The sequence below is a fragment of the Myotis davidii genome, unplaced genomic scaffold, assembly GCF_000327345.1.
Source record: "Myotis davidii unplaced genomic scaffold, ASM32734v1 scaffold243, whole genome shotgun sequence".
Classification (NCBI taxonomy): Eukaryota; Metazoa; Chordata; class Mammalia; order Chiroptera; family Vespertilionidae; genus Myotis; species Myotis davidii.
This window is the reverse complement of record NW_006295183.1, coordinates 293,367-309,916: the sequence shown is the minus strand read 5'-3', so window position 1 is coordinate 309,916 and position 16,550 is coordinate 293,367. Positions and strand designations below refer to the sequence as shown.

Here is a 16,550-nt window from a genome sequence, read left to right as displayed (position 1 = left end):
GACTCAGCACCTGGAGCGGAGAACAGCTCCGCGCCTCATTCCGATGGCCCCGCCTCCTGTGCGCCGCCATAGCCAATGGCGACCCGGGCCCCGCCTAGGAGGCCGCCCATTGGGGGGGGGGCGTCTTCCCCTCACCCTTCGGCTCCGCCCGAGGGTTCCTAGGTCTCTCTGTCAAGACCACATCCCCAGAGAACGCCTGCGTTTTCGCACTGCCTTCTGGAACTTGTAGTCCTTCATGGACCCAGCGTGAGCTCCTGCCGCGGGAAGGTGGCCAGAGATGGACTGCATTTTCCAGGATGCATTGAAGAAACGGAGGCTCTGCGGGGGGCGGGAGGACTGTTTCCATAGCAAAGGCGGCTGGTTGCAGATGGCTGAGGGAGAGAGGGGAAACCTCGAAGGATTGTGCGTGACTTCTGGAGCCTCTTGGGAGGCCGTTCGGATTCTTTTTTCTCCTTGGTCCCCACCCCGGAATTCGTGGCCTTAGTTTTACCATCTGAGAAGAAGGCGTGGAGCCGTCCCCCCCGCTCCCCACACTCCGCGGTGATGGGGCAAATCCAGGGCGAGCAGCTTTGGTTTGCCCAACAAAGGTGAGAGGGGACGGAGGAGACCTTCCCACCACATTCTGAACTTTATCCTTTTACTTTTTTTTGGTCTCTATCTTGTCATAGGAAAGTATGTTATTTATTTATTTGTTTTTTTATCATAACGTTTGGGGCCATGAAAGCCTTCCCATCCCCTCTGCCCAGGTTCTGGCCTCCACGCCAGATACCGCAGCGCCTCCCTTCGCGTAGCCAGAGGGCGCTTTTCCTGCTTAAAATCCTTCACAGGCTTCCCATTACCTCAGGCATGAAACCCACACTCCTCCACATCGTTTGAAAAACGCTTCAAGATCTGGACTCCGTTTTCTTTCCTTTTTTCTTTTTTTTTTTTAACCTTTGGCATCGGATATTCCCAGGTCTCCCCTCCAAGAACTAGCCTCCCAGATGAGAAGGGTTCCGGGAGAAATATGGCTTTACACTCTGGTGGCAGCCAGGACTCCACCTTATTGCAACACTGAACTTCTTGGGAAGCAGAGACGCCTTAAGAACCCGTTTTCTGTTACTCCCGTGGGCCCCTCCACCTTGCATGTAGCTAACTCTTTAGACTCTTCAAGCCCAGCCTAGATGCCTGCCTTCGTGTTCGGTAACCCCACCTTACGTTTGAGCAGCGCCCTCTCCTTGCCCTGTTCTACTTGCGTGTTTATCTGTCTATCTTCCACATTAGATTATAAGACCCACAGAGCAGGGGCCATGTCTATATTATTCATACTTGCAGTATGGTGCCTGGCACATGGTAGGCACTCAATAGATATTTGTTGAATTGCAAATGAATTGAACTTTAATTGAGTTTCACTCATGCCTTCATAAACTTGATTTTCTAAGCTTGGGTGTTCCCCAGTGCTGGAAGTGTTCAACTAGAGGGATGCCAGGTGTTTGAAGAAATGTTTATGTCATTTTTACAGTGGGTTGGAATTTTGCCTGAATGCTGGAGGGCCCTTCTCCAGCCCTTTGACCCTAGGGAGTGATAAATTCATGCCTTTTCCTTGGAAGTCCTATGAATTCTCTCCTAAATGTCACCAGTTCTTCTTGTTCCTTTTTTTTTTTTTTCTTGGTTGATGGCCCTTCTCCTTTCTGTGCCTAAATGCCCTACACTCCACCCTCTTTCTGGGAAAGATCTTCTGACCCAGAAGTAAAGACGGTCTGAGATTCCTGCCCATCTTTCAACCCTCTGTTCAGCTTCATGGGGCCTTGGTGGTGATGTCCCACCTTGCCAAGTAGCATCTTCTCTGAATCTTTCCCCATTCAGGGCCCTGGTGTTGGCTAAATAGCACAATTAATCCCACACATGCTTCATATGTCACTTTACCCAGGCATTTTGGGTGTATTTCAGCTAAAGCATTCTTGGGAGAATGCCTTAATAATATGGGAATAATTTGTGGAATAAAAAGTAACCAGGGGGACTATTAGCCTGAACCTGATTTAAACCAAAAAGACAGAGCCTGAGCAAAGGTAACTCTGTCATCCTTGAGTTGATGACATCCAGGGAAAGAAGGCTAGCATGAGGGAGAGAATAAAATGGATGGCATTTAGGGAAGAACCCATGACCTCTAAGAGGCATGGCAGAGGGGCTTTGATGCTGGGTCAACCATGAGGGAAAGCCATTGGAGCTGGATGAATAGATGGGACCTCATTACTGAAGATAGAGAACTGGAAGGAGGCAGGGGGAAACGGGATTTGTCCTGAAGCCTGATTCTGTGGATGCAGTGAGGGTAGAGGCTGTTGGAAAAGTGGGTAAGGGTAGGACTACGCCACAGGGCAGGCATTAGCACAGTATCAGCAGAGGTTTTGGAGCCACAGCTGAAACTCTAGAGGTCGATTTAGTCCTTCAGGAGTAGTACTAGTTTTCAGAAATTTGTTACAAATAGGGGGAAAGTTGGGTTCCACCAATCTTCTTACACTAGCATCTGCTCAGCCAACTAGAGTCAGGAAACCTGAATTCTAGTTCTAACTTTGCCTCTGATTTGATATGTGATCCTGGGCTGGACCTGTTTCGTCCGTTGTAAAATGAAATTTATTGGTGTTAGGAAGCAGCTAATAAGGTTGAGGTGGGGGAATTCAAATCTATTTACTAGCTGTGTGGCCTTGCACAACCTTCTCAGATCTGCAGTTTGCTTACTTGAAAATGTTGTAATGGATAAGTGAGATGCCTTATGTAAAACATAAATATCAAGCACTTAAATATTAATCTGGTTCCACATTTTTTATCTTGCATTATCAGAAATTGGTTTGGCTGTGAATAAACAGGCAGGAGGTAATGCCCTTGGTAATCTGAGTTCAAACCACCATTCTCTTGTTAGTTGACTTTGGTCAGGTATGACTTCGTTTAGGTATATGCTCAATATATTTGTTTTGGCCCTAGCCAGTTTGGCTCAGTGAATATAGCAATGGCCTGCATACTGAAGGGTTGTGGGTTTGATTCTGGTCAAGGATATGTAGCTCAATTGCAGGTTTGATCCCCAGCCCTGGTTGGGGTGTATACGGGAGGCAACCAATTGATGTGTCTCTCTCACATCAATGCTTCTCTCTCTATGTCACTCCCCTTCCCTTCCACTCTCTCTAAAAATCATTGGAAAATGACCTTGGGTGAGGATTAAGCAAAATATATATATTTGTCATTTTTTAGAGGTGATTTAGAGCAGAGAACATTAAGAGAATAGAATTCTAGCTGCTTAAAGCTAGAGTTTCAAATTTTGTTAGAGGGGGGGAAAGGTCTCAGTAAAGTTCCATAGGTCTTCTAATTAGGGGATTAACCAGAATGCTGAATCTCAGACATGGGGTTGGAATGATTAACCAGGGCTGGGTCCCAAAGAGCCTGGTATACCAGACTGAGGAATATAATCTATAATAATAAAAGTGTAATATGCTAAATAGACCAGATGTCCTTCCGGACGACCTTCCAGATGAAGCTGGGGCTGCAAGGTAAGCCTGGGTCCTGGTTGCCAGAGGGAAGCCGGTACCGGCAGCCAGGGGAAGGAAGGCCTACTCTTGCACGAATTTTGTGCATCAGGACTCTAGTTTTATTCTAAAGATAATGAAAGTTTTTAAGGAAATGTGCATTTTGAAAACGGTCTAGGGGCCTGTGTGGAGAAAGGTCAGAAGATGAGTCTGGGATGTAGGTCAAAAGTGATCCAGCATCATTACTATGAAGATGTAAAAGAGGGGGTGGATCTGAGATGTATAAGGAAGTAAATATTCAAAGGACTTTGTGAGTGATGAGTTGAAGGTGTGGAGGAGTGGTGAGTCAAGGATGATGCCCAGATGTCTGCCTTAGAAAGCTAGGTGGGTGGATGGTGGTGTTTTCCTGTGAATGCGGAATAGTAAAGGAGCAGGTTTAGGCAGGAAGAGGAGAAGATGAGTTTGAGGTGAGTGGGAGACATCCAGGTGAGATGTCTAGTAGGTGATTTGGAGCTTATCTTGGGAAAATGCCTTAATATATGGGAATAATTCATTCATGGCCGAAGAAGTAACTAGGGGAACTATTACTCTGAACCTAATTCAACCCAAAAAGACTGATCTTGAGAACTTGTCATCCTTGAGAGAACTGATCTGAAGAAACTCTTAAGTTATCATGTTATCAACATATACATCATAATTGAAGCCATGGGAATGGATGAATTCCTTCAATAGAGAGGGTCAAAGAGAAGACCAAACTCCCTTGGGAAATACCAACATTTTTGGAACAGGTAGAGGAAGAGGGGCCTAAAAGGAAAAGTGAGAGAATAGTCAGAAAGATAGGAGGAGGAAACAGATATCTCTCGTAGCGATATGTTTACAGGTACATCTCCTAGGGCCGTGGTCGGCAAACTGCAGCTCACGAGCCATATGCAGCTCTTTGGCCCCTTGAGTGTGCCTCTTCCACAAAATACCACATGCGGGCAACAACATACAAACCTGACTTACACAAACTTTCCAAGGAGATGCAAGGCCATTGTTCACATTAGTGTTTGTCAGTCATTGTCATGATTTAATTTTATGGATGTTGTATTATTAACTTAATTAGGGTACTTCTAAGGCTTAGGAAGAGCCACACTCAAGGGGCCAAAGAGCCGCATATGGCTCGCGAGCCGCAGTTTGCTGACCACGGTCCTAGAGCAAAGGAAACTAAGGAGAAAATAAACAAATGGCACTACATCAAAATAAAAAGCTTCTGCACAGCAAAAGAAACCATCAACAAAACGAAAAGGGAGCTCACTGTATAGGAGAACATATTTGGCAATGATACATCTGATAAAGGGTTAATATCCAAAAGATATAAGGAACTCATACAACTTAACAGAAGGAAGACAAACAGTCCAATTAAAAAATGGTCAAAGGACCGAAATACACATTTCTCCAAAGTGGACATACAGATGGCCAAGAGACATATGAAAAAAATGCTCAAAATCACTGATCACCAGAGAGATGAAAATTAAAACGACAATGAGGTATAACCTCACACCTGTCAGAATGGCTGCCATCAACAAATCAACAAATGACAAGTGCTGGCAAGGATATGGAGAAAAGGGAATCCTAGTGCACTGCTGGTGGGAATGCAGACTGATGCAGCCACTGTGGAAAACAATATGGAGTTTCCTCAAAATATTAAATATGGAACTGCCATTTGACCCAGTGATCCCACTTCTAGGAATACTAGTATATCCCAAGAAATCCGAAACACCAATCAGAAAAAAACGTATGCACCCCTATGTTCATAGCAGTACCATTTACAATAGCCAAGATCTGGAAACAGCCCAAGTGCCCATCAGTAGATGAGTGGATAAAAAAGCTGTGGTACATTTATACCATGGGATACTATGCAGCAGTGAAAAAGAATCTCTTACCCTTTGAGACAGCATGGAGGGACCTGGAGAGTATCATGCTGAGTAAAATGAGTCAGAGAAAGACAAGTATCATCCGATCACACTCATACGTGGAATCTAAGTAACAAAATAAACTGATGATTGGAGTGGATCCAGAGACGTGGAAGCATGGAACAGAGTGCGGAATCTTGGAGGGAAAGCGGGGAGGATGGGTGAGCGGGAGGTAATCAACCAAGGACCTTGTATGCATATATACATGGCCCGTGGACACAGACAATGGGGTGGTGAGGGCCTGGGGCAGGGGGTGGGGGTGGGCTGGAGAGAGTCAATGGAGAGGAAAGGGGGACATATGTAATACTTTCTCCAATAAAGAATTATTTTTTTAAAAAAGAATGAAAGATAGGAAAACCAAAAAATGGTATGCCACAGAAGCCAAATGGAGGAAGTGAGGTCACATGGTGCAGAATGGTCAAGTCAGCCAACGTCTGAACAAGTGAACACCAAGTTTAGTAACCAAGAGGTCCTTGGCAACTTTGGAGAGGTTCGGTGGAGTTGCAGGGACAGAAGTCTAAGTGCATGGGCAGTGGGTATAGATAACTCTTGGGAGTTGTTTTGAAGGAGAGGAAGGAGAAAAACAGAGGATGTAGAGTTGAGAGACAATTTTGTTTTAAATTGGGAGAGAAAAGGACATTTAAAAATGCTGGTGGGGGAAAGTTAGTTGAGGTTACAGGAAAGAGAGTGATTGAAGGATGCAGAGAGGTCCAGTAGGAGAGTGGGAAGTGAGAGGGTTCAGAGTGAGTCTCAAGCATGAGGAGGGCCCAGGTTTCCTCTCAGATGGGAGGAGAGAAAGGAAGGCGGAGTTGGAGATGCAGTTAAGTCAGTAGGTTGGTAGGTCCGTGGGAAGCTTATAGAAGGAGGAAAATATTCAAGATGGCCACTGTGGAAACAAGGAGGGAAAGCTAATAGCCACCTACAGAGACTGAAGGGCAGTGGTGAGAGCCTGCTGAAGTTGGGGGCACACATATTAAGGCATTCTCCCAAGATAACCTGTGTGGTTGTGGGCTTTTTTCTAGCATCTCATCAGACCTGAAATAGACATAGAGAAGGCTACTGGTGTGGCTGATCCAGGGCTGAGCTTTGTTGGACAAGGGAGACTAGAAAGCAAGGAAGTGGAAGTGGTGGTCCACAAGAGGAAGGAGGTGGAGCCAGGATGGAATGGACAGATGGGAGGGGTGGGGTTCTCAGTGGAGGGAGAGGATAGATATGATGGGTGGGAGGAAAGAGTAGGAAAGGCAGTCGAGACTGGTCAGAGGTGAAGGAATTCTGGTCAAGGGCGGCGTCAGGGTGGCTGGATTGGACAGAAAACTCATGGGATTAAAACACAAGCTCTCCCAGAAAGTTGGCTGCTTTGAAGGGGAGAAGGACCCCTAGTGGACTCTATGCCAACTTGTACAGTGAGTGGGAAGTTAACAGATGATGACAAGGAGTAGGGGTAGGGCGCAGAGCCCTCTGACACGAGTGTCACAGAAATCAAGATGTTGGGGAACTAAGAAGAAGTTTTCTTACCCAAGTCATGAGGATCAAGGAGAAAGAGAACCAATGAGCTTTCTCATACATTTTTACAGAAGTATTATCTCAACATCATCTAAAAATGATTAGTTTTATACACACCTAAAAGGCAGGATGTCTAGGAATAAAATTAACCAAACAAAAGACATTTCCATATTTCATAGTGCAGTTGTATCAACCAAGTTCAAGGGTAGTGATTCTTACAATTTATATTTTGGTGTAGTGTGTAGATTTAAATATGTGCATATCAACTAGAAAATGTGTTTGAGAATTTTGCAGATTTCATTTCTTAGCAATGATTTGTTTTCTCAGTTTAGAACATAAATTAGAGAGCTTGTGTTAATTTTTTTCAAATGCAGAGCTTAGAGCTTAATTCATGCCTTTGAAATGCCATGAATTTGAAATGCAGCCATTTTCCTTTCTGCATCCTTGAAAAGGATTACAAGGATTTTATTAGTTTTTCAGATAATCTTGCCAGCACAGACAGACTTCCCACAAGGGTCTCCTATCAGTAAGGTTGGATTGTGAGTAATGCTGCAGAAGTGTTGTGCGTGAGATATTTAAGACAAATCAAATAAGCAGCCAACTTTAGGATTTCCCAAACAGCAGCTTAGTTCAGAATTATGGGACTTGATATAGAATATGAAATGTGTATCTAAATGTTAATTGAGAAAAATGATCCCCATAATTTCCAAAGAAAAAAAGGATAAAATCAGTTAATTGCTCTGAACAATTTCTGTCTTTAAAAAAAGGCGATGTTATTTAAAAATATTTCTGTGTGGTGATAAATCTTTGTAATCTTAAAACAAGCCTGCTATTCCAGCCCCTTGGAACAGTGGGTGTTCAGGAAATATTTTGTGAATCAATTCACGAATGTTGTGATAATCTGTCCATGTTTAAAAGTCTTCCTTTCATCTCAAACTTTTATAAATATTCTTATATAAGGGTTTGTTCTTTTAAAACATAAGTCAGATCATTTCACACCTTTACTCAAATTTCTCCAGTGGCTTCTTTGTCTCATTGCAAACAAAACCTAAAGCACTCAGGATGGCCTATAGCAGCAGTTTTCAACCTGTGGGTCGCCAAACTGTGGGTTGCGACCCCTTTGGGGGTCAATTGACCCTTTCACAGGGGTCGCCTAAGACCATCAGAAAACACAAATATAATTACATATTGTTTTTGTGATTAATCACTATGTTTTAATTTGTTCAATTTGTAACAATGAAAATACATCCTGCATATCAGATATTTACATTACGATTCATAACAGTAGCAAAATTACAGTTATGAAGTAGCAACGAAAATAATTTTATGGTTGGGGGTCACCACAACATGAGGAGCTGTATTAAAGGGTCGCAGCATTAGGAAGGTTGAGACCCACTGGCCTATAGGGTCCTATACACGGACTCCTGTAGCTTCTCTGCCTCATCCCGGAGGTTCCCACTGCTGCAGCACATTGACCCTCCATGCTGTTCCTTGATTGCCTCAAGTACATCTAGCCTCAGGGCCTTTGCACTTGCTGTTCCCTCTGCTTTGAAGCTTTTTCCCTAGATATCCTCATGGATAGTCCATATAAAATGGCAGCCTTGTCCTGGCCAATGTGGTTCAGTTTGTGGGAGCATTGCCCCATACACTGAAAGGTCACTGGTTCGATTCCTGGTCAAGGCACATACCCACGTTGCGGGTTTGATCCCTGGTGTGATCAATGCTTCTCTCTCTCAAATCAATTAAAAAAATACAAATATAGATAAATAAATACATAAATAGTAACATACTTTAAAAAATAAATAAAAATTTAAAAAATTTAAATGGCAGCTTTTCTTCTCTTAGCACTCACTACCCTCCAGTATTATCATCTGATATTTTATATATTCTCTTATCTGTTTATGCTCTGTCTCTTCCCCACTATTACTCCTCCAGTAATCCACTAGAATAAACTCTCCATTAGGGTAGATATTTTGTCTATTTTGTTTACTGCTGTACGCACAGAATGTGGCACAGCACCTATACATAGCAGGTGCTCAGTGAAACATGTTGAATGAATAAGAATAACACATAATCCATAGTAGGTGACCCTAACATTTATTTTTTATTTTTCTGCATTACAGTCCTCATGTAGGACACGTGTATATAACCTTTCACATTATGGAAATCATAGTGTAGATATGATTTTGAGTTCTGCTTTTATTTTTCTAACATCACATGTTATAAGCATTTTCCCTTGCTAAGATTGAATTCATTTGTTCAGTTGCTCATTCACTCATTTAGTCAATGAATATTTAATGAGGCATTTCTATGTTCCAGACAGTACTTGGTCTATAGTGGTAAACGGGACACAGGACTTGCCCTCAAGGAACAGAGATTCTTTATAAATGCAATCTGTAATGGTTGCCTAATATTCCATCAAATATCACACTATATTTAACCTCGCCCCTAGTTAAGACTTTTTATTACTTAAAATAATGTAATGAAATACTCCAAGTTTATAGCAATTACCCTTTACAAATTATTCTTTAAGGTAAATTCCCAAATGAACAGTTATTGGGTTGAAGGGTTAAACATGGTTTTGGTGTTTTTATACCATCTGCCATATTGATTTCAAAAAGGGCGGTACCCATTTTGCCCAGTTGCCAGCATGAATGTCCCTCCTTCATCACAGTCTCTCCAGCATTAGATATTACTTTCAGTTTTGGCTAATGCAGAGTATAACATGACCCTTCCTTTTATTTATAATTGATGTCTATTAAGAATGCACATTTTTTTTTGTTTTCTTCTTTTGTCACTGGTTAGTTCAGTAGGTTGCCAGGAGGCTCTTGGAGGGCCATTGCCCTACCTTGTAGATCATGCCCAATGTCTGCAGCGCACATTGGAGGTTTATAGCATCTTAGAGTTGGAAGGGCCTGCATTCATCATCTAGTTTAGTGGAAATTCTGATAGATGGCTTTCTAGCCTCTGCTTGCATAGCCTGGCAGTGAGGACCTCGCCATCTCATGGAAGCTTGCCTTGTTTTTGGCCTGCTCTACAGGTATTGAACTAGCTTCTGGTCATCGTGGCTCCTATCTGGCCCCATTCCTGCCCTCTGAAGCAGCAGAGCCCACATACCAGATGTTACAGAACCTCCCTGCCTTTGCTGCTCATCTCTGCAAATAGATGACTAGAATGGTCAACTCCAGGTAAGTCTGGCAGGCCTGGTGGCAAAGACACTGCCCCATACACAAGTCTGCACTGGCCACATCAGCAGCCTCTTCAACTGGGTTCATATGAAACTTAAAGTCAGCTGAAATTCTAAGACCTTTATGTGGACCTGCAGCCAAACCTACTTCCTCTCATCCCGCATTTCTGTAGTTGATCTTTTAAAACCTGAAAACAAGACTTTGCTTTTCTCCTTATTTTTTTTTTTTTCAATGTTGGTAGAGAGGCTGCCCCGGTCCCACTCCTGCTGTCTAAAATGGAGACAATAAGAGTCAGTCTGACAACTTCACATGCTGGCGTGATAATCAAATGAGATAAAGTTGGACATTTGTCACTCATTTTGGTTGCCTGGCAGCTGAGCCCCCTTCCTGTGCTTGAGGGATTCCGCGTCTCATGAGGTGGAACCACCCCTTTGCAGCGAGGCCTGGGCATCAGCCTGAGCCTCAGGCTCCTCCAATCCAACAAGCTCTCTCTCCCCGATGCCACTCCTCACCAATTTTGAATTGGAAGCCAGTGACAGCAAAAAAGGAGGGTCTGCTTTGCACCCCTTTTAGTGCTTTGATGGGTATCTTCTCAGTTTCCAGTGAGAGTTCCATGGACAGCATCCCTCAGAAGGTGTCTGTGGTGTAGGTGGCAGGGATGGTAGGCCAGACTCAGTGGTCACAACGATGTCTTCTAAGACTACTGCTGAGTTGGAGTTTGGGACAGTGTTCTTGATTGTGTGCTTCCAAACCTGATTTTCTACCTTCCTGGAGATATTGTGAGCTACTCACTATCTTTTCATTTATGTTCTTTGCTGTGCACATCAGCCAAAGTTAGTTACTTTTGCTTACAACTAAAAATTCTAACCAATACATGCAGGATATGAAAAGTAAATGGAAAAGTGCGAAACACCACACACATACAAGATATGATTGTTTGGGATTTTGATTTCTAAGTAGTGGGTGTAAGGAGAGTAGGGGGAAATAAGCCTGGTTTCTCTACCTGCTAGGAGTTCAGATGGGTCTAGGCATGCCTGGAAAGCTGGCCGGCATGAGGGGATGCCGGTAGGAACTGAGTGGTGGACACTGGCTCCACAGTTAAAGACTGACCTCTGACCCTAAGGCATCTGATGTGGGGATGGCAGCTGCCAGAAGGCCTGCTGGGCACACATAAATGGATTGGCTGCTTGCCCCTCCTACCCGTGGGCCATTACCAACAGCCAGGGCCAGGAGGTGGGGTGGGGCGGGACTGTAAAGCAGTTCACCTGGGGCTGTGCAGCTGTTCCTGCGATGCCCTCACCGGGGTGGAAGAGGAAACCTGGATAGGCCCCCCACACCTGGAACCACGAGAGGGATTATGAGTAGGTTGGGATTCCATCTTGGGCTGCCCTTGTCCCACTGAACTATGGCTTGGCTCTAGTTCAGCCCGGACTGTACCTCCAGAGTCCTGTCACATGCTGCCATCTGAGTCTACCAGCCCTGGGTATCCCAGAGTGGGGCTGAGATGGCACTGCTGCCCTGGTCAGTAATAGCCCTTGGGAGTTTTGTGGCGTTAAGCACAGCTTCTCTGGGGACATCTTATCTTAAACCCCAGGTTACCGCAGGGGAAGCCGTTCTGGGTATGTGTATAGGACAGTGGTCGGCAAACTCATTAGTCAGTAGAGCCAAATATCAACAGTGCGATTGAAATTTCTTTTGAGAGCCAAATTTTTTAAACTTAAACTATATAGGTAGGTACATTGTTATTAATTTAATTAGGGTCCTCCTAAGCTGGCCTTTGCTAAAAACGTCCTCTATTTCTTCAGAACAGACTCGCCCGGGCTGAAAACCCACTTCTGCGCATGGGCCACGAAGTTTCAATCGCACTGTACGTGCGCACACACACGTGGTAATTTATGGAAGAGCCACACTCAAGGGGCCAAAGAGCCGCATGTGGCTCATGAGCCGTGGTTTGCTGACCACTGGTATAGGGTCATGGTGCTCCTGCCTTAGCAATTCCGTGATTCAAGTATACACCAAACACTGGTGCTGGCCTGATCCCAGTGCCCTGGTGTACCTCCAAGGAGGACCAAGATCATGATGTGTCCAGATCAGCCAGGGATAATGTATCAGGCCTGGACCACAGTCATATCAGAAATGTGGTAGCATTGTTCAGAGGGTTCCTCATAGAAGTGTAGGTTCTATCCCTGCCATAGCCACAGATTTTTGTGATGTTAAGATCTCAACTACCAATTTTAATCTTCTTGCCAAATACGACTGTATATAATATTGTTTTGATATCAAGTCAAAACAAATCCACTATAAAAACAGCATAGAAGACAAGTTCTTAAACTTTATCATCTGATCTAGATAGCTTTTCAGTGTCTAAGTTACTCTGGGTCAGGCACTTTAAGTACCCTGACACTGTACATACTTTCTCTTATTTAACAATCACCACAATCCTATTTATAAGATACTATTTATAAAAGTACCATATATAAGGTACCATTATAATTCCCATTTTACAGGCAGGGGAACTGAGGCCCAGAGTGGTTATGGGACTAGCCCAACGTCACATAACCAGTAAGTGGCAGAGCTGGGCTGGTCATCCACCCCCAAGAGCCTGAAAACTGCCTCTCCCTCAACCCATTCAATTGTGGGGCAGCTCTGGCTGTTGAAATGTTTTCCCTCACATAGAGCTAAAATCTGTGTTGCCCTAAGTCAGTCCTATTCCTATTTCTGTATATCCCATCGCCTACCATGACAGTTCCTGGTCTCCCAGTCTTCCAGCTCAGGTCTCTATTAATGATCGGGGACACTTCAGCTTCTTCCTATGGGAACATCTGGACCATTTTGTATAAACAAAGTCCTTAGGACAGCCGTGGGCAAACTACGGCCCGCGGGCCGGATCTGGCCCGTTAGGCTGTTCTATCCACCCCGCGGAGCTGAAAGAGCGGAGGGTTCTCTTGCTCCCCCCTCCGCTCCTTCACCAGCAGCAGTGTTAACATGTATTAGTTCACACAAACACTCCATCCATGCTTTTGTTCCGGCCCTCCGGTCCAGTTTAAGAACCCATTGTGGCCCTCGAGTCAAAAAGTTTGTCCATCCCTGCCTTAGGATCATTGCTGCAAGAAGGTCATGGCTAGGTAGCTCTCCAATTCTACAAGTACTGCCATCCATTCTGCCCACTTCTGGCAGGGTTATGTCAAGAAATAATCGGCCCAATCACTAGTTTTAGAAGGGCATTATTAGAAAGTTCTTCTCTAAGAAAAGTGGCAGGATGATAGTCAAAACAACATGATTAATACTATGCAAAGGATTGGATTGCTGCATGGGAATCTTCGTTTTTAAAATATATATTTTATTGATTTTTTACAGAGAGGAAGGGAGAAGGATAGAGAGTTAGAAATATCGATGAGAGAGAAGCATCAATCAGTTGCCTCTTGCACACCCGCTCCTAGGGATGTGCCTGCAACCAAGGTACATGCCCTTGACCAGAATTGAACCTGGGACCCTTCAGTCCTCAGGCCGATGCTCTATCCAGTGAGCCAAACCAGCTAGGGCCGCATGGGAATTTTCTGTCTCCTTTGTATTCTGACTGGAATACAGGATTCATGCGGACAGGAACTTTTGCTAGTTTTGTTTGCTTCTGTATCCCCAATGCCTACGATGGTGGCTGGAAATATGCAAATATTTGTTGAATGAATTATGAGTACAGTTTCATATCTGATGTCACCTACTCAGGTTTCTAAGGTGTTTTGGAGAATAATGTGATCTCCCAAGGCCATGGCTTTGAATTTTGTTTTCTATTACCTCACCAGCAGTTTCTTAGTTTTGTGATTTTGATTCATAAGAAGATAACCTTAACCATATGCCAGATACATTGGATAAATAACTCTACCTCAAAAGCAATTTCATTTGATCTTGTAAACCTAAGTCTAAACTGAAATTTGGTTCAGCTGGATAAAGGGGCTATTGGATTTCTAGTCTTTTATCCTATGAAACACATTCTGTGACCTTCTGCTTTGAATATTGAGCTTGAATTCAAAATGTAAAATCATCAGGAAACAGCTAAATGAGAGGAATGTTAGCATTTACATTTTTTTCATTGTCTATACTCAAATAATGCATGCTCATTGTTTAAAATGAGAAAATATAGGTAAGCAAAATGAGGGAAATATAAACCACTTATATTCCCACCATTCAGAGATGGTCACTGCTACCATTTTTCTGTTATATATCAAATACTGAAATTAGCTAATATGGTGATTGATTTATTTTTCTTATGAGAAAATGAACATAGGAGATCTGGTTCTCAGCCCAGGTCGACCTGTGCTAAGAGGAGCCCACAGATCTGAGTCCAGTAAGGCCCAGGCAGCAAAGGTAAATGGATGGGATCAGCTCTAGTTCGCATCTCAGAATCCGACTTTGGAAGGTGACCCCAGAAGTGGCAGGAGGTCACAATGGAGAGAGAGTAAGGAAAACAACTTTGACCTGGCTAAACATCTCAGATTTGACATAGAGCAGATTTCCTAGAAATAGGAGTGTGTTTTCCTGAGAATTGGAAATGAGATAATTTTGGAAGAGTCGGCCACAAGATGACTTGCAACTCAGAAAGACAGAACATGCAAGCAAGGCTTGGAGATAGCCCTACGTGCTCACTGTGTAGTTGACTGGTTTATCCTGGACCAGTGTTCTTCCACCCTGATTTGCTAGGAGGGGACCATGTCACTTCTGGTTCATGACTCACTATAGGAAAAGGTGGAGATCTGTGTGAATTGGACCTGAGGTCATGTCCTTGGGCATCTTAGCATCTTCCAGCTGGGGTGCAGGATTCCTGGGAAGTCAGTCATGAGCAAAAGACTCATATTTTTCTTTGTAGTTAATGTAAATTTTGTATTCTTCTCCGTAAGATTTGTCTTTAAATAATAAAATAACATTAAAATAATATTTTTTAAAATCTTTAAGTGAAATCAGTGTTCCAGGATGCTATGCATATAGGCACATTTTGTAAACATTGGTTGAAGGAAAGAATATTGTTTACCCCAATCTACAGGATGCTCTTGCTCAGGTCATGACAAGTCTGAAAAGGAATGATGGGATCACTGGGCTGGGAGGTAAATTAATAGTCTCTGGGTACCACCTATATGCAAGATAAGATGCCAGATGTTTTACCTGCATAGCCTCAGTTTAAACACCATAACCCTACAAAGATCCCTATTTCATAGGCAAGTCATTGGAGAATCAGATAGATTAGGTAATTTTTCAAGGTCTGGATGAAAATCCTGGTTCCTTGGGCTCCTGTTCTCTCCATATTCCTTGCGGCCCCCTGAGGCCAGTTTACCCATCAATTCCTTGGAGATAGCATGGAGAATGCAGCTCACTGCTGTGCTCTCGGGCATGAAAGAAACTCCCATGTTCTGTCTTCCTGTACTGAAGACTGACATTGCAGGGATCATAGGGCTTGCCTGTGGGCAAAGGAAGGCAGCACCTCTGGGGGCCTGGAGCACATCCCTTGTTCCTGAGTGGGCCAAGTAGGGGCACACGGGGATGCTCCAGGAGGAAAAGGGCCCACGCGCCATGTTATTTCAGGATAGCATTCGTTCAGAATTGTCGTTGGCATTTTCAGCTTGTTTAATCTTTTGAACTTTGTTCCTAGCCTGTTATGACTTAAGTTCAAGTTGTTGTTGTTTTTCACGGTTACTGGCGCCACTCAGCTGTGAGTTGAGTGTCCCTGGTTGAGGGATCCAACATGGCTTTGTGGAGCTCTCCAAAGCACAAATTATAAGGCTCCAGATTATTCACAGATGTCTGGGGGTGGCTGTTAACATGATTATTCAGTGACGGCATTGCAGTCCCTGAAGCAGATGCGGCCATTCGAAGGGGAGCACACGATGCTGTTCTCCTCCCTCTTAGGTTAGCCTCACAGCACCCTCAACTCTTGCCTCCAAAACTCCTTCCCTAGGGCACAGAGCCAGCAGGTGTGTGAGAGGTACATAGGGGATTGAGCCTGAAGGCAATTATAAGTGGCTGCAAAAAGTAAGTACAGTGTGAACCCACTGTATGCAGCTTAGAGAAGGAGAGGGAGGAACGCTCCTGGGTGTTAACTAATAGTGGTGTCTCTAGGAAGGAGTACACACATCCCTCAGTTCTCCTTTCACCTGTCTGCATTTTTAATTTTTCTGTCATGAACATGCATTGTTTTCCTAATAAGAAAAAAGAGAATTATAAACAAATCCTCTCACTGGCTATTTAGGTAATTCTGACTTCTTATGAGTATAAACAGTGCAGAGCAGGAATAATTGGCGGAAAAATGAGTTTAAAATGATAAAGCACAGAAAAGTAGACCTCATCTCTAAATTCCAAAAAGCTAACAAAGTTCCTTCAAGATGGTTAAGAGGGCTATAATACTACTGCAATACTGGGCAGCA

The 16,550-nt window shown here is 43.8% G+C and overlaps 1 protein-coding gene across 3 annotated transcripts in view; it reads left to right on the top strand.

The window, feature by feature from the left end:
- Positions 1–363: 363 nt before the first annotated feature.
- The window catches only part of ZFP90 (ZFP90 zinc finger protein), an 84,651-nt gene continuing 68,464 nt past the window's right edge, over positions 364–16,550 (top strand). For 2 of the 3 annotated variants that reach the window (XM_006769739.2, XM_015567822.1), the window contains exons 1-2: positions 366–587; positions 9,993–10,140. The gene's annotated coding sequence lies outside the window, so the exon portion shown is untranslated. Of the gene's footprint in view, positions 588–9,992; positions 10,141–16,550 lie in introns of all 3 variants that reach the window. The other variant, XM_015567824.1, reaches the window with a different exon arrangement.